Source organism: Carica papaya, chromosome 5 (assembly GCF_054855325.1).
Source record: "Carica papaya isolate Zhongbai chromosome 5, ASM5485532v1, whole genome shotgun sequence".
Lineage (NCBI taxonomy): Eukaryota > Viridiplantae > Streptophyta > Magnoliopsida > Brassicales > Caricaceae > Carica > Carica papaya.
The window spans coordinates 30,600,990-30,619,458 of NC_142313.1; the positions used below are offsets into that span (position 1 = coordinate 30,600,990).

An 18,469-nucleotide genomic window follows, 5' to 3' on the forward strand; every position below is an offset into this window, starting at 1 on the left:
AAATGTGAGTCACGGCACCGTGACATTTTACTTGATATTTGAACGAGAACAAGAGGTGCAGCGCGCACGCACAAGGAAACAAATGACGGGAGGGGGAAGAATAGAGAAGAAGTGTATGTATTTGCAGCGCGAAATGAAACAGGTGCGATCATACCAGCACTAATGCAACGGATTCTATCAGAACTCCGTAGGTAAGGGTGCTTGGGCGAGAGTAGTACTAGCATGGGTTAGCTCCTGCGAAGTCCTTATATTTCACCCATTTTCTTGTGAAGTCCTCGTGTTGTACCCATTTTTTTGCAGATGATTCTTTAGACGTTACGCGCGACTTGAATTATGGTCCTATGGTTTGTTCCCAGATGTGAGTCACGGCGCTGTAGTATTTTACTTGATATTAGAACGAAAACGGAAAGTGCAGTGCGCATGCACTAGGATACAAATGACGGGAGGGGGAAGAAAGGGGAATGAGTTTATGTATTTGTAGCGCAAAATTAAATAGGTGCGATCGTACCAGCACTAATGCACCGGATCCCATCAGAAATCCGCAGTGAAGTGTGCTTGGGCGAGATTAGTACTCGGATGGGTGACCTCCTGGGAAGTCCTCGTGTTGCACTAATTTTTTTTTTCAGACGGGTCGTTCGACGTTACGCGCGACTGGAACTAGGGTCCACTAGTTTATACGCAAATGTGAGTCCAGAAGCAGGGGCATTTTAATCGATATTAGAACGAGAAGAAGAGGTGCAGTGTGAACGCACAAGGAAACAAACGATGGGAGAGGGGGAGGGAAGAAGGAGTGTATGTATTTTCAGCACGAAATTAAACAGGTGCAGTCACACCAGCACAAATGCACTGGATCCCATCAGAACTCCGCAGTTAAGTGTGCTTTGGCGAAAGTAGTACAATGATGGGTTACCTCCTGGGAAGTTCTCGTGTTGCACCCTTTTTTTTTTCAGATGTGCCGCTCGACGTTACGCGCGACTTTAATTATGATCCGCAAATTTATTCGCAAATATGAGCCACGGCGCCGTGGCATTTTTCTTGATATTTGAACGAGAACGAGAGGTGCAGTGCGCACGCACAAGGAAACAAATGACGGAAGGGGGAAGAAAGGAGAAGGAGTGTATGTATTTGCAGCGCGGAATGAAACAGGTGCGATCATACCAGCACTAATGCAACGGATTCTATCAGAACTCCGTAGGTAAGGGTGCTTGGGCGAGAATAGTACTAGCATGGGTTACCTCCTGCGAAGTGCTTATATTTCATCCATTTTCTTGCGAAGTCCTCGTGTTGCACCCATTTTTTTGCAGATGATTCTTTCGACGTTACGCGCGACTTGAATTATGGTCCTCAGGTTTATTTGCAAATGTGAGTCACGGCGCTGTAGCATTTTACTTGATATTAGAACGATAACGGGAGGTGCGGTGCGCACGCACAAGGAAACAAATGACGGGAGGGGGAAGAAAGGGGAATGAGTTTTTGTATTTGCAGCGCAAAATTAAAGAGGTGCGATCATACCAGCACTAATGCATCGGATCCCATCAGAACTCCAGAGTGAAGTGTGCTTGGGCGAGATTAGTACTTGGATGGGTGACCTCCTGGGAAGTCCTCGTGTCGCACCAATTATTTTTCAGACGGGTCGTTCGACGTTACGCGCGTCTGGAACTAGGGTCTGCTGGTTTATACGCAAATGTGAGTCAAGAAGCAGGGGCATTTTAATCGATATTAGAACGAGAAGGAGAGGTGCAGAGTGCACGCACAAGGAAACAAATGACGGGAGGGGGAATGGAGGGAGAAAAAGTGTGTATATTTGCAGCACAGAATGAAACATGAGCAATCATACCAGCACGAATGCAACGGATTCTATCAGAAATCCGCAAGTTAAGGGTGCTTGGGCGAGAGTAGCACTAGGATGGGTGACCTCCTGCGAAGTCCTTATATTTCACCCATTTTCTTAGGAAGTCCTCGTGTTGCACCCATTTTTTTTGCAGATGATTCTATCGACGATACGCACGACTTGAATTATGGTCCTCAGGTTTATTCGCAAATGTGAGTCATGGCACCGTAGCATTTTACTTGATATTAGAACGATCACGGGAGGTACAGTGCGCACGCACAAGGAAACAAATGACGGGAGGGGGAAGAAAGGAGAAGGAGTTTATGCATTTGCAGCGCAGAATTAAATGGGTGCGATCATACCAGCACTAATGCACCGGATCCCATCAGAACTCCGCAGCTAAGTGTGCTTGGGCGAGAGTAGTACTCGGATGGGTGACCACCTGGGAAGTCCTCGTGTTGCAGCTATTTTTTTTCAGATGGGTTGTTCGACGTTACGCGCGAATGGAATTATAAACAGTTGGATCATTTGCAAAGGTGAGTCACGGTGCTGGGGCATATTACTTGATATTAGAAAGAGAAAGAGAGATGCAGAGTGCACGCACAAGGAAACAAATGACGGGAGGGGGGATGGGAGGAGAAAGAGTGTATGTATTTGTAGTGCAGAATGAAACATGAGGGATCATACCAGCACTAATGCAATGGATTCTATCAGAACTCTGCAGTTAAGGGTGCTTGGGCGAGAAAAGTACTCGGATGGGTGACCTCCTGCGAAGTCCTTATATTTCACCCATTTTCTTGGGAGGTCCTCGTGTTGCACCCATCTTTTTGCAGATGATTCTTTCGACGTTACGCGCGACTTGATTTATGGTCCACAGGTTTATTCACAAATGTGAGTCACGGCGCCGTAGCATTTTACTTGATATTAGAACGAGTACGGGAGGTGCAGTGCGCACGCACAAGGAAACAAATGACGGGAGGAGGAAGAAAAGAGAAGGAGTGTATGTATTTGAAGCGCAAAATTAAACAAGTGGCATCATACCAGCACTAATGCACTGGATCCCATCAGAACTCTGCAGTTAAGCATGCTTGGGCGAGAGTAGTACTCGGATGGGTGACCTCTTGGGAAGTCCTCGTATCGCAACAATTTTGTTTCAGATGGGTCGTTCGACGTTACGCGCGACTGGAACTATGGTCCGCTGGTTTATACGCAAATATGAGTCAAGAATCAGGGGCATTTTAATCGATATTAGAACGAGAAGGAGAGGTGCAGTGTGAACGCACAAGGAAACAAATGATTGGAGGGGGGAGGGAAGAAGGAGTGTATGTATTTTCAGCACGAAATTAAACAGGTGCGGTCAAATAGCACAAATGCACCGGATCCCATCAGAACTCCGCAGTTAAGTGTGCTTTGTCGAAAGTAGTACAATGATGGGTTACCTCCTGGGAAGTTCTCGTGTTGCACCCATTTTTTTTTTTCAGATGTGCAGTTCGACGTTACGCGCGACTTTAATTCTAGTCCGCAGATTTATTCGGAAATGTGAGTCACGGCGCCGTGGCATTTTACTTGATATTTGAACGAGAACGAGAGGTGCAGTGCGCACGCACAAGGAAAAAAATCACGGGAGGGGGAAGAAAGGGGAAGGAGTTTATGTATTTGCAGCGCGAAATGAAACAGGTGCGATCATACCAGCACTAATGCAAAGGATTCTATCAGAACTCCGTAGGTAAGGGTGCTTGGGCGAGATTAGTACTAGCATGGGTTACCTCCTGGGAAGACCTCGTGTCGCATTAATTTTTTTTTTCAGACAGGTCGTTCGACGTTACGCGCGACTGGAACTAGAGTCCACTGGTTTATACGCAAATGTGAGTCAAGAAGCAGGGGCATTTTAATCGATATTAGAACGAGAAGGAGAGATGCAGAGTGCACGCACAAGGAAATAAATGACGGGAGGGGGGATGGAGGGAGAAAAAGTGTATGTATTTGCAGCGCATAATGAAACATGAGCAATCATACCAGCACCAATGCAACGAATTCTTTCCGAACTCCGCAAGTTAAGGGTTCTTGGGCGAGAGTAGCACTAGGATGGGTGACCTCCTGCGAAGTCCTTATATTTCACCCATTTTCTTTGGAAGTCCTCGTGTTACACCCATTTTTTTGCAGATGATTCTTTCGACGATACGCGCGACTTGAATTATGGTCCTCAAGTTTATTCGCAAATGTGAGTCACGGTACCGTAGCATTTTACTTGATATTAGAACGAGCACGGGAGGTGCAGTGCGCACCCACAAGGAAAGAAATGACGGGAGGGGGAAGAAAGGGGAATGAGTTTATGTATTTGCAGTGCGAAATTAAACAGGTGCGATCATACCAGCACTAATGCACCGGATCCCATCAGAACTCCGCAGTTAAGTGTGCTTGTGCGAGATTAGTACTCGGATGGTTGACCTCCTGGGAAGTCCTCGTGTCGCACCAATTTTTTTTCAGACTGGTCGTTCGACGTTACGCGCGTCTGGAACTAGGGTCAGCTGGTTTATATGCAAATGTGAGTTAAGAAGCAGGGGCATTTTAATCGATATTAGAACGAGAATGAGAGGTGAAGTGTGAACGCACAAGGAAACAAATGACGGGAGGGGGAAGAAATGAGGAGTGTATGTATTTGTGGCGCGAAATTAAAGAGGTGCGATCATACAAGCACTAAAGCCCCGGATCCCATCAGAACTCCGCAGTTAAGTGTGCTTGGGCGAGAGTAGTACTCGGATGGGTGACCACCTGGGAAGCCCTCGTGTTGCACCTATGTTTTTTCGGATGGGTTGTTCGACATTACGCGCGAATGGAATTATAAACCGCTGGCTCATTTGCAAAGGTGAGTCACGGTGCCGGGGCATATTACTTGATATTAGAACAAGAAAGAGAGATGCAGAGTGCACGCACAAGAAACAAATGACGGGAGGGGGGATGGGAGGAGAAAGAGTGTATGTATTTGCAGCGCAGAATGAAACATGAGGGATCATACCAGCACTAATGCAACGAATTCTATCAGAACTCCGCAGTTAAGGGTGCTTGGGCGAGAAAAGTACTCGGATGAGTGACCTCCTGCGAAGTCCTTATATTTCACCCATTTTTTTACAGATGATTCTATCGACGATACGCGCAACTTGAATTATGGTCCTCAAGTTTATTCGCAAATGTGAGTCACGGCACCGTAGTATTTTACTTGATATTAGAACGAGCACGGTAGGTGCAGTGTGCACGTACAAGGAAACAAATGACGGGAGGGGAAAGAAAGGAGAAGGAGTTTATGTATTTTTAGCGCGAAATTAAAGAGGTGCAATCATACCAACACTAATGCACCGGATCCCATCAGAACTCTGCAGTTAAGTGTGCTTGGGCGAGAGTAGTACTCGGATGGGTGACCTCATGGGAAGTCCTCATTTCGCATCAATTTTTTTTCAGACGGGTCGTTCGACGTTACTTGCGACTAGAACTATGGTCCGCTGGTTTATACACAAATGTGAGTCAAGAATCAGGGGCATTTTAATCGATATTAGAACGAGAAGGAGAGGTGCAGTGTGAACGCACAAGGAAACAAATGATGGGAGGGGGGGAGGGAAGAAGGAGTTTATGTATTTTCAGCACGAAATTAAACAAGTGTGGTCACACCAGCACAAATGCACCGGATCCCATCAGAACTCCGCAGTTAAGTGTGCTTTGGCGAAAGTAGTACAATGATGGGTTACCTCTTGGGAAGTTCTCGTGTTGCACCCATTTTCTTTTTTTCAGATGTGCCGTTCGACGTTACGCGCGACTTTAATTATGGTCCGCAGATTTATTCGCAAATGTGAGTCACGGCGCCGTGGCATTTTACTTGATATTTGAACGAGAACGAGAGGTGCAGTGCGCACGCATAAGGAAAAAAATCACGGGAGGGGGAAGAAAGGAGAAGGAGTTTATGTATTTGCAGCGCGAAATGAAACAGGTGCGATCATACCAGCACTAATGCAAAGGATTCTATCAGAACTCCGTAGGTAAGGGTGCTTGGGCGAGATTAGTACTAGCATGGGTTACCTCCTGGGAAGTCCTTATATTTCACCCATTTTCTTGTGAAGTCCTCGTGTTGCACCCATTTTTTTGCAGATGATTCTTTCGACGTTACGCGCGACTTGAATTATGGTCCTCAGGTTTATTCGCAAATGTGAGTCACAGTGCTGTACCATTTTACTTGATATTAGAACGAGAAAGGGAGGTGCAGTGCGCACGCACAAGGAAACAAATTACGGGAGGGGAAAGAAAGGAGAAGGAGTGTATGTATTTGCAGCGCGAAATGAAACAGGTGCGATCATACTAGCACTAATGCAACGGATTCTATCAGAACTCCGTAGGTAAGGGTGCTTTGGCGAGAGTAGTACTAGCATGGGTTACCTCCTGGGAAGTCCTTATATTTCACCCATTTTCTTGTGAAGTCCTCGTGTTGCACCCATTTTTTGCAGATGATTCTTTCGATGTTACGCGCGACTTGAATTATGGTCCTCAGGTTTATTCGCAAATGTGAGTCACGGCGCTGTAGTATTTTACTTGATATTAGAACGAGAACAGGAGGTGCAGTGCGCACGCACAAGGAAACAAATGACGGGAGGGGGAAGAAAGGGGAATGAGTTTATGTATTTGCAGCGCGAAATTAAACAGGTGCGATCATACCAGCACTAATGCACCGGATCCCATCAGAGCTCCGCAGTGAAGTGTGCTTGGGCGAGATTAATACTCGGATGGGTGACCTCCTGGGAAGTCCTCGTGTTGCACAAATTTTTTTTCAGACGGGTCGTTCGACGTTAAGCGCGTCTGGAACTAGGGTCTGCTGCTTTATACACAAATGTGAGTCAAGAAGCAGGGGCATTTTAATCGATATTAGAACGAGAATGAGAGGTGAAGTGTGAACGCACAAGGAAACAAATGACGGGAGGGGGAAGAAAGGAGAACGAGTGTATGTATTTGCAGCGCGAAAGTAAATAGGTGCGATCATACCAGCACTAAAGCTCCGGATCCCATCAGAACTCCGCAGTTAAGTGTGCTTGGGCGAGCGTAGTACTCGGATGGGTGACTTCCTGGGAAGTCCTCGTGTCGCACTAATTTTTTTTTCAGATGGGTCGTACGACGTTACGCGCGAATAGAATTATAAACCACTGGTTCATTTGCAAAGATGAGTCACGGTGCCGGGGCATATTACTTGATATTAGAACGAGAAAGAGAGATGTAGAGTGCACGCACAAGGAAACAAATGATGGGAGGGGGATGGGAGGAGAAAGAGTGTATGTATTTGCAGTGCAGAATGAAACATGAGGGATCATACCAGCACTAATGCAACGGATTCTATCAGACCTCCGCAGTTAAGGGTGCTTGGGCGAGAAAAGTACTCGGATGGGTGACCTTCTGCGAAGTCCTTATATTTCACCCATTTTCTTGGGAGGTCCTCGTGTTGCACCCATCTTTTTGTAGATGATTCTTTCGACGTTACGCGCAACTTGATTTATGGTCCGCAGGTTTATTCGCAAATGTGAGTCACGGCGCCGTGACATTTTACTTGATATTAGAACGAGTACGGGAGGTGCAGTGCACACGCACAAGGAAATAAATAACGGGAGGAGGAAGAAAAGAGAAGGAGTGTATGTATTTGCAGCGCAGAATTAAACAGTTGCTATCATACCAGCACTAATGCACCGGATCCCATCAGAACTCCACAGTGAAGTGTGCTTGGGTGAGATTAGTACTCGGATGGGTGACCTCCTGGGAAGTCCTAGTGTCACACCAATCTTTTTTCAGACGGGTCGTTCGACGTTACGCGCGTCTAGAAGTAGGGTCCGCTGGTTTATACGCAAATGTGAGTCAAGAAGCACATTTTAATCGATATTAGAACGAGAAGGAGAGATGCAGAGTGCACGCACAAGGAAACAAATGACGGGAGGGGGGATGGAGGGAGAAAAAGTGTATGTATTTGCAGCGCAGAATGAAACATGAGCAATCATACCAGCACCAATGCAACGGATTCTATCAGAACTCCGCAAGTTAAGGGTGCTTGGGCGAGAGTAGCACTAGGATGGGTGACCTCCTGCGAAGTCCTTATATTTCACCCATTTTCTTAGGAATTCCTCGTGTTGCACCCATTTTTTTGCAGATGATTCTTTCGACGATACGCGCGACTTAAATTATGGTCCTCAGGTTTATTCGCAAATGTGAGTCACGGCACCGTAGCATTTTACTTGATATTAGAACAAGCACGGGAGGTGAAGTGTGAACGCATATGGAAACAAATGACGGGAGGGGGAAGAAAGGAGAAGGAGTTTATGTATTTGCAGCGTGGAATTAAACGGGTGCGATCACACCAGCACTAATGCACCGGATCCCATCAGAAGTCCGCAGTTAAGTGTGCTTGGGAGAGAGTAGTACTCGGATGGGTGACCTCTTGGAAAGTCCTCGTGTCGCACCAATTTTTTTTTCAGACGGGTCATTCGACGTTTCGCGCGACTGGAACTGGGGTCCGCTGGTTTATATGCAATTGTGACTCAAGAAGCAAGGGCATTTTAATCGATATTAGAACGAGAAGGAGAGGTGCAGTGTGAACGCACAAGGAAACAATTGATGGGAGGGGGAGGGAAGGAGAAAGAGTGTATGTATTTTCAGCACGAAATGAAATAGGTGCGATCATACCAGCACTAATGCAACGGATTCTAACAGAACTTCGTAGGTAAGGGTGCTTGGGCGAGAGTAGTACTAGCATGGGTTACCTCCTGTGAAGTCCTTATATTTCACCCATTTTCTTGTGAAGTCCTCGTGTCGCACAAATTTATTTTCAGACGGGTCGTTCGACGTTACGCGCGTCTGGAACTAGGGTCCGCTGGTTTATACACAAATGTGAGTCAAGAAGCATGGGCATTTTAATCGATATTAGAACGAGAATGAGAGGTGAAGTGTGAACGCACAAGGAAACAAGTGACGGGAGGGGGAAGAAAGGAGAAGGAGTGTATGTATTTGCAGCGCGAAACTAAACAGGTGCGATCATACCAGCACTAAAGTCCCGGATCCCATCAGAACTCCGCAGTTAAGTGTGCTTGGGCGAGATTAGTGCTCGGATGGTTAACCTTCTGGGAAATCCTCGTGTCGCACCAATTTTTTTCAGACGAGTCGTTCGACGTTACGCACGTCTGGAACTAGGGTCCGTTGGTTTATACGCAAATGTGAGTCAAGAAGCAGGGGCATTTTAATCGATATTAGAACGAGAATGAGAGGTGAAGTGTGAACGCACAAGGAAACAAATGACGGGAGGGGGAAGAAAGGAGTAGGAGTGTATGTAGTTGCAGCGCGAAATTAAATAGGTGCGATCATACCAGCATTAAAGCTCCGGATCCCATCAGAACTCCGCAGTTAAGTGTGCTTGGGCGAGAGTAGTACTCGGATAGGTGTCCACCTGGGAAGCCCCCGTGTTGCACCTATTTTTTTTTCGGATGGGTTATTCGACGTTACGCGCGAATGGAATTATAAATAGCTGGTTCATTTGCAAAGGTGAGTCACGGTGCCTGGGCATATTACTTGATATTAGAACGAGAAAGCGAGATGCAGAGTGCACGCACAAGGAAACAAATGACGGGAGGGGGGATGGAATGAGACAGAGTGTATGTATTTGCTGTGCAGAATGATACATGAGGGATCATACCAGCACTAATGCAATGGATTCTATCAGAACTCCACAGTTAAGGGTGCTTGGGCGAGAAAAGTACTCAGATGGGTGACCTTCTGCGAAGTCCTTATATTTCACCCATTTTCTTGGTAGGTCCTCTTGTTGCACCCATCTTTTTGCAGATGATTCTTTCGACGTTACGCGCCACTTGATTTATGGTCCGCAGGTTTATTCGCAAATGTGAGTCACGGCCTCGTGGCATTTTACTTGATATTAGAACGAGAACGGGAGGTGCAGTCCGCACGCAAAAGGAAACAAATGACGGGAGGAGGAAGAAAAGAGATGGAGTGTATGTATTTGAAGCGCAAAATTAAACAAGTGGCATCATACCAGCACTAATGCACTGGATCCCATCAGAACTATGCAGTTAAGTGTGCTTGGGCTAGAGTAGTACTCGGATGGGTGACCTCTTGAGAAGTCCTCGTATCGCAACAATTTTTTTTCAGATGGGTCGTTCGACGTTACGCGCGACTGGAACTATGGTCCACTGGTTTATACGCAAATGTGAGTCAAGAATCAGAGGCATTTTAATCGATATTAGAACGAGAAGGAGAGGTGCAGTGTGAACGCACAAGGAAACAAATGATGGGAGGGGGGAGGGAAGAAGAAGTGTATGTATTTTCAGCACGAAAATAAATAGGTGCGGTCACACCAGCACAAATGCACCGGATCCCATCAGAACTCCGCAGTTAAGTGTGCTTTGGCGAAAGTAGTACAATGATGGGTTACCTCTTGGGAAGTTCTCGTGTTGCACCCATTTTCTTTTTTTCAGATGTGCCCTTCGACGTTACGCGCGACTTTAATTATGGTCCGCAGATTTATTCGTAAATGTGAGTCATGGCACCGTGGCATTTTACTTGATATTTGAACGAGAACGAGAGGTGCAGTGCGCACGCACAAGGAAACAAATGACGGGAGGGGGAAGAAAGGAGAAGGAGTTTATGTATTTGCAGCGCGAAATTAAACAGGTTCGATCATACTAGCACTAATGCACCTGATCCCATCAGAACTCCGCAGTTAAGTGTGCTTGGGTGAGAGTAGTACTCGGATGGGTGACCTCTTGGGAAGTCCTCGTGTCGTACTAATTTTTTTTTCAGACGGGTCGTTCGACGTTACGCGCGACTGCAACTAGGGTCCGCTGGTTTATACGCAAATGTGCGTCAAGAAGTAGGGGAATTTTAATCGATATTAGAACGAGAAAGAGGGATGCAGAGTGCACGCACAAGGAAACAAATGACGGGAAGGGGGATGGAGGGAGAAAAAGTGTACGTATTTGCAGCGCAGAATGAAACATGAGCAATCATACCAGCACCAATGCAACGGATTCTATCAGAACTCCGCAAGTTAAGGGTGCTTGGGCGAGAGTAGCACTAGGATGGGTGACTTCCTGCGAAGTCCTTATATTTCACCCATTTTCTTAGGAAGTCCTCGTGTTGCACCCATTTTTTTGCAGATGATTCTTTCGACAATACGCGCGACTTGAATTATGGTCCTCAGGTTTATTCGCAAATGTGAGTCACGGCACCGTAGCATTTTACTTGATATTAGAACGAGCACGAGAGGTGCAGTGCGCACGCACAAGGAAACAAATGACGGGAGGGGGAAGAAAGGAGAAGGAGTTTATGTATTTGCAGCGCGAAATTAAACGGATGCAATCATACAAACACTAATGCATCAGATCCCATCAGAACTCCGCAGTTAAGTGTGCTTGGGCGAGATTAGTACTCGGATGGGTGACTTCCTGGGAAGTTCTCGTGTCGCACCAATTTTTTCTCAGACAGGTCGTTCGACGTTACACGCGACTGAAACTAGGGTCCGCTGGTTTATACGCAAATGTGAGTCAAAAAGCAGGGCATTTTAATCGATATTAGAACGAGAAGGAGAGGTGCAGTGTGAATGCATAAGGAAACAATTGATGGGAGGGGGAAGGAAGGAGAAGGAGTGTATGTATTTTCAGCACGAAATGAAACAGGTGCAATCATACCAGCACTAATGCAATGGATTCTATCAGAACTCCGTAGGTAAGGGTGCTTGGGCGAGAGTAGTACTAGCATGGGTTACCTCCTGCGAAGTCCTTATATTTCACCCATTTTCTTGTGAAATCCTCGTGTCGCACCAATTTTTTTTCAGACGGGTCGTTCGACGTTAAGCGTGTCTGGAACTAGGGTCCGCTGGTTTATACGCAAATGTGAGTCAAGAAGCAGGGGCATTTTAATCGATATTAGAACGAGAATGAGAGGTGAAGTGTGAACGCACAAGGAAACAAATGACGGGAGGGGGAAGAAAGGAGGAGTGTATGTATTTGCAGCGTAAAATTAAACAGGTGCGATCATACCAGCACTAAAGCTCCGGATCCCATCAGAACTCTGCAGTTAAGTGTGCTTGGGTGAGAGTAGTACTCGGATGGGTGACCACCTGGGAAGCCCTTGTGTTGCACCTATGAATTTTCGGATGGGTTGTTCGACGTTACGCGCGAATGGAATTATAAACCGCTGGTTCATTTGCAAAGGTGAGTCACGGTGCTGGGGCATATTACTTGATATAAGAACGAGAAAGAGAGATCAGAGTGCACGCACAAGGAAACAAATGACGGGAGGGGGGATGGAAGGAGAAAGAGTGTATGTATTTGCAGTGCAGAATGAAACATGAGGGATCATACCAGCACTAATGCAACTGATTCTATCAGAACTCCGCAGTTAAGGGTGTTTGGGCGAGAAAAGTACTCGGATGGGTGACCTCCTGCGAACTCCTTATATTTCACCCATTTTCTTGGGAGGTTCTCGTGTTGCACCCATCTTTTTGCAGATGATTCTTTCTACGTTACGCGCGACTTGATTTATGGTCCGCAGGTTTATTCGCAAATTTGAGTCACGACGCCGTGGCATTTTACTTGATATTATAACGAGTACGGGAGGTACAGTGCGCACGCACAAGGAAACAAATGACTAGAGGAGGAAGAAAAGAGAAGGAGTGTATGTATTTGAAGCGCAAAATTAAACAAGTGGCATCATACCAGCACTAATGCACTGGATCCTATCAGAACTCTGCAGTTGAGAGTGCTTGGGCGAGAGTTGTACTCGGATGGGTGACCTCTTGGGAAGTCCTCGTATCGCAACAATTTTTTTTCAGATGGGTCGTTCGACGTTACGCGCGACTGGAACTATGGTCCGCTGGTTTATACGCAAATGTGAGTCAAGAATCAGGGGCATTTTAATCGATTTTAGAACGAGAAGGAGAGGTGCAGTGTGAACGCACAAGGAAACAAATGATGGGAGGGGGGGAGGGAAGAAGGAGTGTATGTATTTTCAGCACGAAATTAAACAGGTGCGGTCACACAAGCACAAATGCACCGGATCCCATCAGAACTCCGCAGTTAAGTGTGCTTTGGCGAAAGTAGTACAATGATGGGTTACCTCCTGGGAAGTTCTCGTGTTGCACCCATTTTCTTTTTTTTAGCTGTGTCGTTCGACGTTACACGCGACTTTAATTATGGTCCGCTGATTTATTCGCAAATGTGAGTCACGGCGTCGTGGCATTTTACTTGATATTTGAACGAGAACGATAGGTGCAGTGCACACGCACAAGGAAACAAATGACGGGAGGGGGAAGAAAGGAGAAGGAGTGTATGTATTTGCAGCGCGAAATTAAACTGGTGCGATCATACCAGCACTACAGCCCCGGATCCCATCAGAACTCCGCAATTAAGTGTGCTTGGGCGAGAGTAGTACTCGGATCGGTGACCACCTGGGAAGCCCTCGTGTTGCACCTATTTTTTTTCGGATGGGTTGTTCGACGTTATGCGTGAATGGAATTATAAACCGTTGGTTCATTTGCAAAGGTGAGTCACGGTGCCGGGGCATATTACTTGATATTAGAATGAGAAAGAGAGATGCAGAGTGCACGAACAAGGAAACAAATGACGGGAGGGGGGATGGGAGGAGATAGAGTGTATGTATTTGCAGTGCAGAATGAAACATGAGGGATCATACCAGCACTAATGCAACGGATTCTATCAGAACTCCGCAGTTAAGGGTGCTTGGGCGAGAAAAGTACTCGGATAGGTGACCTCCTTCGAAGTCCTTATATTTCACCTATTTTCTTGGGAGGTCCTCGTGTTGCACCCATCTTTTTGCAGATGATTCTTTCGACGTTACGCGCGACTTGATTTATGGTCTGCAGGTTTATTCGTAAATGTGAGTCACGGTGCCGTGGCATTTTACTTGATATTAGAACGAGTACAGGAGGTGCAGTGCGCACGCACAAGGAAACAAATGACGAGAGGAGGAAGAAAAGAGAATGAGTGTATGTATTTGAAGCGCAAAAATAAACAAGTGGCATCATACCAGCACTAATGCACTGGATCCCATCAGAACTCTGCAGTTAAGTGTGCTTGGGCGAGAGTAATACACAGATGGGTGACCTCTTGGGAAGTCCTCGTATCGCAACAATTTTTTTTCAGATGGGTCGTTCGACGTTATGCGCGACTGGAACTATGGTCCGCTGGTTTATACGCAAATATGAGTCAAGAATCAAGGGCATTTTAATCAATATTCGAACGAGAATGAGAGGTGCAGTGTGAACGCACAAGGAAACAAATGATGGGAGGGGGGGAGGGAAGAAGGAGTGTATGTATTTTCAGCACGAAATTAAACAGGTGTGGTCACACCAACACTAATGCACCGGATCCCATCAGAACTCCGCAGTTAAGTGTGCTTTGGCGAAAGTAGTACAATGATGGGTTACCTCCTAGGAAGTTCTCGTGTTGCACCCATTTTCTTTTTTTCAGATGTGCCGTTCGACGTTACACGCGACTTTAATTATGGTCCGCTGATTTATTCGCAAATGTGAGTCACGGCGTCGTGGCATTTTACTTGATATTTGAACGAGAACGATAGGTGCAGTGCACACGCACAAGGAAACAAATGACGGGAGGGGGAAGAAAGGAGAAGGAGTGTATGTATTTGCAGCGCGAAATTAAACAGGTGCGATCATACCAGCACTACAGCCACGGATCCCATCAGAACTCCGCAGTTAAGTGTGCTTGGGTGAGAGTAGTACTCGGATCGGTGACCACCTGGGAAGCCCTCGTGTTGCACCTATTTTTTTTCGGATGGGTTATTCGACGTTATACGCGAATGGAATTATAAACCGCTGGTTCATTTGCAAAGGTGAGTCACGGTGCCGGGGCATATTACTTGATATTAGAACGAGAAAGAGAGATGCAGAGTGCACGCACAAGGAAATAAATGACGGGAGGGGGGATGGGAGGAGAAAGAGTGTATGTATTTGCAGTGCAGAATGAAACATGAGGGATCATACCAGCACTAATGCAACAGATTCTATCAGAACTCCGCAGTTAAGGGTGCTTGGGCGAAAAAAGTACTCAGATGGGTGACCTCCTGCGAAGTCCTTATATTTCACCCATTTTCTTGAGAGGTCCTCGTGTTGAACCCATCTTTTTGTAGATGATTCTTTCGACGTTACGCGTGACTTGATATATGGTCCGCAGGTTTATTCGCAAATATGAGTCACGGCGCCGTAGCATTTTACTTGATATTAAAACAAGTACGGGAGGTGCAGTGCGCACGCACAAGGAAACAAATGACTGGAGGAGGAGGAAAAGAGGATTGTATGTATTTGAAGCGCAAAATTAAACAAGTGGCATCATACCAGCACTAATGCACTAGATCCCATCAGAACTCTGCAGTTAAGTGTGCTTGGGCGAGATTAGTACTCGGATGGGTGACCTCTTGGGAAGTCCTCGTATCGCAACAATTTTTTTTCAGATGGGTCGTTCGACGTTACGCGCAACTGGAACTATGGTCCGCTGGCTTATACGCAAATGTGAGTCAAGAATCAGGGGCATTTTAATCGATATTAGAACGAGAAGGAGAGGTGCAGTGTGAACGCACAAGGAAACAAATGATGGGAGGGGGGAGGGAAGAAGGAGTGTATGTATTTTCAGAACGAAATTAAACAGGTGCGGTCACACCAGCACAAATGCACCGGATCCCATCAGAACTCTGCAGTTAAGTGTACTTTGGCGAAAGTAGTACAATGATGGGTTACCTCCTAAGAAGTTCTCGTGTTGCACCCATTTTCTTTTTTTCAGATGTGTCGTTCGACGTTACGTGCGACTTTAATTATGGTCCGCAGATTTATTCGCAAATGTGAGTCACGGCGCCGTGGCATTTTACTTGATATTTGAACGAGAACAAGAGGTGCAGTGCGCACGCACAAGGAAACAAATGACGGGAGGGGGAAGAAAGGAGAAGGAGTTTATGTATTTGCAGCGCGAAATTAAAGGGGTGCGATCATACCAGCACTAATGCACCGGATCCCGTCAAAACTCCGCAGTTAAGTGTGCTTTGGCGAGAGTAGTACTCGGATTGGTGATCTCCTGGGAAGTCCTCGTGTCGCACCAATTTTTTTTCAAACGGGTCGTTCGACGTTACGTGCGACTGGAACTAGGGTCCGCTGGTTTATACGCAAATGTGAGTCAAGAAGCAGAGGCATTTTAATCGATATTAGAACGAGAAGGAGAGGTGCAGTGTGAACGCACAAGGAAACAATTGATGGGAGGGGGAAGGAAGGAGAAGGAGTGTATTTATTTTCAGCAAGAAATGAAACAAGTGCGATCATACCAGCACTAATGCAACGGATTCTATCAGAACTCCGTAGGTAAGGGTGCTTGGGCGAGAGTAGTACTAGCATGGGTTACCTCCTGCGAAGTCCTTATATTTCACCCATTTTCTTGTGAAGTCCTCGTGTTGCACCCATTTTTTTGCAGATGATTCTTTCGATGTTACGCCCGACTTGAATTATGGTCCCCAGGTTTATTCGCAAATGTGAGTCACGGCACCGTGGCATTTTGCTTGATATTAGAACGAGAACGGGAGGTGCAGTGCGCACGCACAAGAAAACATATGACGGGAGGGGGAAGAAAGGGGAATGAGTTTATGTATTTGTAGCGCCAAATTAAACGGGTGCGATCATACCAGCACTATTGCACCGGATCCCATAAGAACTCCGCAGTTAAGTGTGCTTGGGCGAGATTAGTACACGGATGGGTGACCTCCTGGGAAGTCCTCGTGTCGCACTAATTTTTTTTCAGACGGGTCGTTCGATGTTACGCGCGTCTGGAACTAGGGTCCGCTGGTTTATACGCAAATGTGAGTCAACAAGCAGGGGCATTTTAATCGATATTAGAATGAGAATGAGAGGTGTAGTGTTAACGCACAAGGATACAAATGACGGGAGGGGGAAGAAAGGAGAAGGAGTGTATGTATTTGCAGTGCGAAATTAAACAGGTGCGATCATACCAGCACTAAAGCTCCGGATCCCTTCAGAACTCCGCAGTTAAGTGTGCTTGGGCGAGAGTAGTACTCGGATGGGTCACCACCTGGGAAGCCCTCGTGTTGTACCTATTTTTTTTTTCGGATGGGTTGTTCGACGTTACGCGCGAATTGAACTAGGGTCTGCTGGTTTATACGCAAACATGAGTCAAGAAGCAGGGGCATTTTAATCAATATTAGAACTAGAATGAGAGGTGAAGTGTGAACGCACAAGGAAACAAATGACGGGAGGGGGAAGAACAGAGAAGTAGTTTATGTATTTGCGGCGCAAACTTAAACTGGTGCGATCAAACCAGCACTAATGCACCGGATCCCATCAGAACTCCGCAGTTAAGTGTGCTTGGGCGAGAGTAGTACTTGGATGGGTGACCTCTTGGGAAGTCCTCGTGTCGCACCAATTTTTTTTCAAACGGGTCGTTCGACGTTACGCAGGACTGGAACTAGGGTCCGCTGGTTTATACGCAAATATGAGTCAAGAAGCAGGGGCATTTTAATCGATATTAGAATGAGAATGAGAGGTGCAGTGTGAACGCACAAGGAAACAATTGATGGGAGGGGGAAGGAAGGAGAAGGAGTGTATGTATTTTCAGCACGAAATGAAACAGGTGCAATCATACCAGCACTAATGCAATGGATTCTATCAGAACTCCGTAGGTAAGGGTGCTTGGGCGAGAGTAGTACTAGCATGGGCTACCTCCTGCGAAGTCCTTATATTTCACCCATTTTCTTGTGAAGTCCTCGTGTTGCACCTATTTTTTTCCAGATGATTCTTTCGACATTACGCGCGAGTTGATTTATGGTCTGCAGGTTTATTCGCAAATGTGAGTCACGGCGCTGTGGCATTTTACTTGATATTAGAACGAGTATGGAAGGTGCAGTGCGCACGCACAAGGAAATAAATGACGGGAGGAGGAAGAAAAGAGAAGGAGTGTATGTATTTGAAGCGTAAAATTAAACAAGTGGCATCATAGCAGCACTAATGCACTGGATCCCATCAGAACTCTGCAGTTGAGAGTGCTTGGGCGAGAGTAGTACTCAGATGGGTGACCTCTCGGGAAGTCCTTGTATCGTAATAATTTTTTTTAGATGGGTCGTTCGACGTTACGCGCGACTGGAACTATGGTCCGCTGATTTATACGCAAATGTGAGTGAAGAATCAGGGGCATTTTAATCAATATTCGAACGAGAAAGAGAGGTGCAGTGTGAACGCACAAGGAAACAAATGATGGGAGGGGGGGAGGGAAGAAGGAGTGTATGTATTTTCAGCACGAAATTAAACAGGTGCGGTCACACCAGCACAAATGCACCGGATCCCATCAGAACTCCGCAGTTAAGTGTGCTTTGGCGAAAGTAGTACAATGATGGGTTACCTCCTGGGATGTTCTCGTGTTGCACCCATTTTCTTTTCTTCAGATGTACCGTTCGACGTTACGCACGACTTTAATTATGGTCCGCAGATTTATTCGCAAATGTGAGTCACGGTGCCGGGGCATATTCCTTGATATTAGAACGAGAAAGAGAGACGCAGAGTGCATGCACAAGGAAACAAATGAT

The 18,469-nt window shown here is 46.3% G+C and overlaps 5 non-coding genes and 29 pseudogenes across 5 annotated transcripts; all 34 read left to right on the forward strand.

Annotated features, from left to right (window-relative positions):
* The first annotated feature begins 494 nt into the window (after positions 1-494).
* On the forward strand, positions 495-613 carry LOC148263087 (5S ribosomal RNA; annotated as a pseudogene).
* A 206-nt stretch (positions 614-819) lies between these two features.
* Positions 820-938, forward strand: LOC148263088 (5S ribosomal RNA; annotated as a pseudogene).
* Positions 939-1,498: 560 nt separating this feature from the next.
* Positions 1,499-1,617, forward strand: LOC148263089 (5S ribosomal RNA; annotated as a pseudogene).
* Positions 1,618-2,179: 562 nt separating this feature from the next.
* LOC148263090 (5S ribosomal RNA) lies at positions 2,180-2,298 on the forward strand. The gene has a single exon (XR_015821132.1). It is a non-coding gene; the product is annotated as a 5S ribosomal RNA (ribosomal RNA).
* Positions 2,299-2,859: 561 nt separating this feature from the next.
* On the forward strand, positions 2,860-2,977 carry LOC148263091 (5S ribosomal RNA; annotated as a pseudogene).
* Positions 2,978-3,180: 203 nt separating this feature from the next.
* On the forward strand, positions 3,181-3,298 carry LOC148263092 (5S ribosomal RNA; annotated as a pseudogene).
* Positions 3,299-3,506: 208 nt separating this feature from the next.
* LOC148263093 (5S ribosomal RNA) lies at positions 3,507-3,625 on the forward strand (annotated as a pseudogene).
* A 563-nt stretch (positions 3,626-4,188) lies between these two features.
* Positions 4,189-4,307, forward strand: LOC148263094 (5S ribosomal RNA; annotated as a pseudogene).
* A 202-nt stretch (positions 4,308-4,509) lies between these two features.
* On the forward strand, positions 4,510-4,628 carry LOC148263095 (5S ribosomal RNA). Its single transcript, XR_015820327.1, has one exon. It is a non-coding gene; the product is annotated as a 5S ribosomal RNA (ribosomal RNA).
* Positions 4,629-5,157: 529 nt separating this feature from the next.
* Positions 5,158-5,276, forward strand: LOC148263096 (5S ribosomal RNA; annotated as a pseudogene).
* A 204-nt stretch (positions 5,277-5,480) lies between these two features.
* Positions 5,481-5,599, forward strand: LOC148263097 (5S ribosomal RNA; annotated as a pseudogene).
* Positions 5,600-6,515: 916 nt separating this feature from the next.
* LOC148263098 (5S ribosomal RNA) lies at positions 6,516-6,634 on the forward strand (annotated as a pseudogene).
* A 205-nt stretch (positions 6,635-6,839) lies between these two features.
* LOC148263099 (5S ribosomal RNA) lies at positions 6,840-6,958 on the forward strand (annotated as a pseudogene).
* Positions 6,959-7,518: 560 nt separating this feature from the next.
* LOC148263100 (5S ribosomal RNA) lies at positions 7,519-7,637 on the forward strand (annotated as a pseudogene).
* A 557-nt stretch (positions 7,638-8,194) lies between these two features.
* Positions 8,195-8,313, forward strand: LOC148263101 (5S ribosomal RNA; annotated as a pseudogene).
* Positions 8,314-8,873: 560 nt separating this feature from the next.
* Positions 8,874-8,992, forward strand: LOC148263102 (5S ribosomal RNA; annotated as a pseudogene).
* Positions 8,993-9,196: 204 nt separating this feature from the next.
* Positions 9,197-9,315, forward strand: LOC148263103 (5S ribosomal RNA; annotated as a pseudogene).
* An 883-nt stretch (positions 9,316-10,198) lies between these two features.
* On the forward strand, positions 10,199-10,317 carry LOC148263104 (5S ribosomal RNA; annotated as a pseudogene).
* Positions 10,318-10,526: 209 nt separating this feature from the next.
* LOC148263105 (5S ribosomal RNA) lies at positions 10,527-10,645 on the forward strand (annotated as a pseudogene).
* A 562-nt stretch (positions 10,646-11,207) lies between these two features.
* Positions 11,208-11,326, forward strand: LOC148263106 (5S ribosomal RNA; annotated as a pseudogene).
* A 555-nt stretch (positions 11,327-11,881) lies between these two features.
* Positions 11,882-12,000, forward strand: LOC148263107 (5S ribosomal RNA). Its single transcript, XR_015820651.1, has one exon. It is a non-coding gene; the product is annotated as a 5S ribosomal RNA (ribosomal RNA).
* A 560-nt stretch (positions 12,001-12,560) lies between these two features.
* On the forward strand, positions 12,561-12,678 carry LOC148263108 (5S ribosomal RNA; annotated as a pseudogene).
* Positions 12,679-12,882: 204 nt separating this feature from the next.
* On the forward strand, positions 12,883-13,001 carry LOC148263109 (5S ribosomal RNA; annotated as a pseudogene).
* A 209-nt stretch (positions 13,002-13,210) lies between these two features.
* Positions 13,211-13,329, forward strand: LOC148263110 (5S ribosomal RNA; annotated as a pseudogene).
* Positions 13,330-13,890: 561 nt separating this feature from the next.
* On the forward strand, positions 13,891-14,008 carry LOC148263111 (5S ribosomal RNA; annotated as a pseudogene).
* A 204-nt stretch (positions 14,009-14,212) lies between these two features.
* LOC148263112 (5S ribosomal RNA) lies at positions 14,213-14,331 on the forward strand (annotated as a pseudogene).
* A 209-nt stretch (positions 14,332-14,540) lies between these two features.
* On the forward strand, positions 14,541-14,659 carry LOC148263113 (5S ribosomal RNA; annotated as a pseudogene).
* Positions 14,660-15,217: 558 nt separating this feature from the next.
* LOC148263114 (5S ribosomal RNA) lies at positions 15,218-15,335 on the forward strand (annotated as a pseudogene).
* Positions 15,336-15,538: 203 nt separating this feature from the next.
* On the forward strand, positions 15,539-15,657 carry LOC148263115 (5S ribosomal RNA; annotated as a pseudogene).
* Positions 15,658-15,866: 209 nt separating this feature from the next.
* Positions 15,867-15,985, forward strand: LOC148263116 (5S ribosomal RNA; annotated as a pseudogene).
* Positions 15,986-16,544: 559 nt separating this feature from the next.
* On the forward strand, positions 16,545-16,663 carry LOC148263117 (5S ribosomal RNA; annotated as a pseudogene).
* A 205-nt stretch (positions 16,664-16,868) lies between these two features.
* LOC148263118 (5S ribosomal RNA) lies at positions 16,869-16,987 on the forward strand. Its single transcript, XR_015820659.1, has one exon. It is a non-coding gene; the product is annotated as a 5S ribosomal RNA (ribosomal RNA).
* A 207-nt stretch (positions 16,988-17,194) lies between these two features.
* LOC148263119 (5S ribosomal RNA) lies at positions 17,195-17,313 on the forward strand. The gene has a single exon (XR_015819823.1). It is a non-coding gene; the product is annotated as a 5S ribosomal RNA (ribosomal RNA).
* An 881-nt stretch (positions 17,314-18,194) lies between these two features.
* LOC148263120 (5S ribosomal RNA) lies at positions 18,195-18,313 on the forward strand (annotated as a pseudogene).
* The last annotated feature ends 156 nt before the right edge of the window (positions 18,314-18,469 follow it).